The sequence below is a fragment of the Trachypithecus francoisi genome, unplaced genomic scaffold (genome assembly GCF_009764315.1).
Source record: "Trachypithecus francoisi isolate TF-2019V2 unplaced genomic scaffold, Tfra_2.0 Contig00677, whole genome shotgun sequence".
Classification (NCBI taxonomy): Eukaryota; Metazoa; Chordata; class Mammalia; order Primates; family Cercopithecidae; genus Trachypithecus; species Trachypithecus francoisi.
In genome coordinates this window covers 46299-51234 of record NW_022680815.1, presented here as the reverse complement: position 1 = coordinate 51234, position 4936 = coordinate 46299, and the positions used below count along the sequence as shown (strand labels likewise).

General features: G+C 36.5%; 1 non-coding gene across 1 annotated transcript; it reads right to left on the bottom strand.

The window, feature by feature from the left end:
* Nucleotides 1-2649: 2649 nt before the first annotated feature.
* LOC117087670 lies at nt 2650-2756 on the bottom strand. The gene has a single exon (XR_004438883.1). It is a non-coding gene; the product is annotated as a U6 spliceosomal RNA (small nuclear RNA).
* Between the last annotated feature and the right edge of the window lie 2180 nt (nt 2757-4936).

The following is a 4936-nucleotide window of genomic DNA, read 5'->3' as shown; positions in this document are numbered from 1 at the left end:
ATTCTTTACAGTGATAAAGAAGCAAAAGGAAAACAAAAAGGACAAGGAACATCTTAAATGACTACGTTCAATTACCATGGAGCTTTAATTTTTTAACTATTCAAAAGATATCCACTCTACTCTTCTGAAAAAAATAAAACTATGAAGACAGAGTAAAGATCAATGGTTGCCAGGAGTTGCTAGGGAGAAAGTGAGAGATGAACGGCAGGCATAGTATAGATAATTTTTAGTGCAGTGAAACTGTTCTGTCGATAATATTACAGTAATAGATACATATCATATCATTATACAGTTGTCCAAGTTCACAGAATGTACAGCATCAAGAGTGAAGCCAGATGTAAACTATGAACTTTGAGTGATTATAGTGTGTCAATGGAAGTTCGTCAGTTGTAACAAATGTACCACTCTGGTGGAAAATACTAATCATGGGGGAGGCTATGCATGTGGGAGGCATGGAATATATGAGAAATCTCTGTACCTTCCTTTCAATTTTGCTCTGAACCTAAAACTGCTCTAGGAAATAAAATTGTTGATTTGAAAAAGATATTCACAACTGGGCTCAGTGGCTCACGCCTGTAATCTCAGCACTTTGGGAGGCAAAGGTGGGGGTTTCACCTGAGGTCATGAGTTCAGGACCAGACCATGACCAACATGGCAACCTCTTTTCTACTAAAAATACAAAATTAGGTGGGCATGATGGCAGGCATCTGTAATTTCAGCTACTCAGGAGGCTTAGGCAGGAGAATCCCTTGAGCCCAGAAGGCGGAGGTTGCAGTTAACTGAGATCACAGCACTGCACTCCCCTGGAAGACAGAGTGAGACTTCATCTCCAAAAAAAAAAAAAAAAAAAAAAAAAAAAAAATATTCACTGTCTATGCATCCAAGATCTCCAGAACAAAAATAAAAATAAATAAATAACTAAATAAATAAAAAGATGGCCAGGGTCAGTGTCTCATGCCTATAATCCCAGCACTTTGGGAGGCCGAGGTAAGTGGATCACTTGAGGTCAGGATTTCAAGACCAGATTTGCAACAGCACAGGGATCAGAGTCCCTCACCCCTTCATTATTCATGGTCAACTGTAATTCTTATTTACTAAATATAAACAATTTATTATTAAACTGAAATAGAAGCTCCGTTTGTATAACAAGTCCAATTGGTTATAATGTGCCTATAGAGGAAACTACAACATACTAACTTAAAAATCATTTTTCTTATTCCTGCAAAAACATTATATAGGATTTTAGGGATCATAAATGACTTTTTTCAGACGATAATGTTTGAGATTATAAATTAGCTACAACTACCTTCTTAAATAAATCTGAATTTCAAACTTGTTAAATTAAAAATAATTTACATATGTATATACATATATACACATTCAATTTACACATATTTTTAACTGGTCTTTTTTGATTACACTACCTTATCTTACATCTTACTTTCTGTTTTCTTATCAAGAGCAGGACCACCAAGAGAAATAAGAAATTCACTATCAGAAGTCTTACCTGGTTTGTCATTTTAAGTATCTTCTTTTTATGTTCCAAATTTGTTGTTGAATTCTATGTATACAAAAGTAATAAATAAAATTGCTATTTTAACACTGAAAGAAAAAATATTTACCAAACATATTAAATTCTAAAACCATTTAAGACAATATTGGACCTAATATCAGAATTTTAACTTCCATACACTTCAAATTTTAAAACTTACAAGCTTATTAAGCTTATAATTAAAGAATAAAAGAAAGGGAAGTACTCATAATGAGGAAAAACAGGTCAGTAAATTAACTCTAGTTAGCTGGATATCATGCAAAGTCTCCTGCACTCAGAATACATCCTCGCTCTGTAACCAATAGGTATTTTCTTTTCAGACAAGTTGCTTCTCGTAGACTCCATGGTTTCTTCTAAAAAATAAGGACTCTGCTACCTTAGGAAGATGTAATGACATTACATTTTTAAATGTTCAGAGAAATAGTAAAGCAATGGAAAAATTTCTTCTTGAACTTTATTCCTTTAACCATTTTGGAATCCAAATAAAACTTGGTGTATGTTTTTCTATAAGTTCTAATATTCAAATGTTACAGTTTTCAGAAGATGTTATTAAGTGCTAGTTTGGTTTTAGTTGTATACATTGTGGCTTGTAATTCAGGGCATCTTACCTAATTCATAACTTACTGCAAATTTATAAACATATATATTTTCATTAAAATAGATTACCTAATTATCTCCCATCACTGAGTTCATCATTCACACCAAGCACAGAAAACTGATAGGTGTCAAAACCCGGCTTGGACAACTACCACTCCTTCTCTACCTCCTCAAACTCTGAGCCAGCAGATCTGTGCTAGGATGCTGGATCTCCACGGTCCTCTCCAACTAACAGACAAGACAGAACCCTACTGTGATTGTTTTTCAGTTCCATGAAGGAAAGGCAAGTGGACATTTTCTCATTTCCAAGACATGTACTAATAACATGTACATCCCCTAATTATTACTCAGCTCTATTCTCCTTTTAGAGATCACTGGACATCAGCATTTTCCTAGTGATAATCACAATTTCAATATTGGGGGTCTCCTGTTTTGTTTTCACACACACTGCTTCCTAGGAGCTACTCAACAAACAGTCAAATGGCCTTCCCGGGACTGTGCAAAATATGGAATGCTTTCTGAATCTGTGTGCTGTCCCCAGGCAGCAGCCATGCTTATCTGCTCTGTACTGATCCAATTTTAAAATATGTGCTGTGGAAACAAGCACAAAGCCCTGTTTGATACACGGACACTCATGAGTCATGGATGAGGCTTAGCTCTGGTAAATCCAACTCACTTACTTTAGATTCTAAGAATTTTATTGAATGACTTTCTGTGAGGTAGAACTTTAAAATACATTGAAAACTTGAGGAAGAGCTGCCAGTAGCCCAAGAGATTTCCATGATTATAGAGACACATTGCTAGAGGGGCCAACTGCAAGTTTGATCCCACTACTTGCTGGAAAGATAACATGGAACATTCTGCTATCTAACCAAAGCTGCTGCACAGGATATAAAAAGCCTCAAGATACAGATCTGATAGCAAAAGGGAAAGGGAACTCTGATCTCCCTGCAACATTATTTGAACATCCCTGACTGTGGAGAACAATCCCAACTAATAGTGGTTAAAGAAAAGACAAACATGGCTTTCAAAGGATAACATACCATGAAGGCCTAGGCTAAGTCTAGCTAAGAGGTGGGCTCCAAATAAGATTTTTAGTGTAGGGCAAGCATCAAATTTCTCAGTATTTGTGTGGGTAAAACTAGGAGGCCTAGCTAGCAGAGGAGGGTGCTGGGAACAACGACTGACCATAAGTACATAAACTAATAAACACCATAGCTTTGAACTCTATATATGAATCACCATGAAAACTAGGGGGTCTGCATCAGTGAAGGCATCCTGGTGACAAAGGTCAATCATTATCAGATTGCAGGATGGGTTACAATGGCAGCTAAACAGCAAGCGAGTCCATGGAAACAACAGAATGATCAGAACGACCTTTTTTCCCATTCTTCTGATTTGTAAAGAAAGATTGTCTTCCTTGAACTTAGGGAACCCCTTAGCTTCTTGGAAAATTCAAAGAAAAAGACACAGGAGACACCCCAAGGAGACAATACAAGATTTCTGCTAAATGGACATTTCAAGACCCAATAACTATTAGAAAAGTCAGGCCAGGCATGGTGGCTAGCATTTTGAGAGGTCGAGGCAGGGGGATTACTTGCGCTCAGGAGTTCAAGACCAGCCAGGGCAACAGAGTGAGAACTTGTCTCTACAAAATAATAATAATAATAATAATAATAATAATAATAAATGGAAAAGAAAAATAAAATAAGAAAGGAAAGGAAAAGAAATCAAAGATGTGGCTCTTTTTACCTCATGCATGGGGATTATACTTAGAATAAAATGGACAACACTGAGATCACTGGGGATAAAGATCTTAAAAATCCTGAAAAACTCTTGCACTCTACTTCGAACTAATCTAGATTGCTGCTTGATTTCTGGCTAAAAGTAGACTAACTCATTGCTATTTCAAACCATCTGAACGAAACTATGAACTCTTATCTAATGTATAGATGGAGTAGTTGCAATTATTTTAAACTTCAATTTGGTATCAACTGGTCTTTTGACATAAGCACTTACTTTGTCAATGATGAGAAATAGCATAACCTGCATCTTGTCCACACATGTCTTGAGTGAAGACATTAATATTTTGCTTAAGAAGGATGTTCACAATACCTGGTGAGTCATAGTACACAGCAAGCATGAGGGCCGTTCTAAAATAACAAAGAAATAACTCCACTCAAGAACTTTAATAAAGACTTTTTAAACAGTTAGTTTGATACACTTTACCAATTTCATATCCATCTGTCAGTGTAGACGTAATAACTATTTGCATGTACTAGCTCGGGTCTATAAGCATCTAGGGTGCTCAAGTGTTCATCTTTGTAATTATCACAAGGCTAAAAGAAAGGGACAACAGGGAAGCCTCTTGTCCCACTGGCATATGACATAATACAAGTTGCTAACTATAGTCCTCTGATGGCCAAGAAACTGTGCTGAGGTCAGTCATCTAAAGTAGGCAAAGATTTAGATGAAGATTTACCCATTGATTTTCTACTCTGATACATTATAATTCTAATCAGCTAGGGCTCAGATAAGAGTTATCTGCAGGCTGAAAACAACAACAACAACAACAATAATAACAATGACAATAGAAGTAGTCATAAACTAAAAGTCCACATTTTAAAAATTAAAAAACTGCCAAGTGCAGTGACTCTTGCCTGTAATCCCAGCACTCTGGGAAGTCAAGGAGAACAGATCGTGAGGTCAAGAGATCGAGACCATCCTGGTCAACACCGTGAAATCCCGTCTTCACTAAAAATACAGAAATTAGCTGGGCATGGTGGC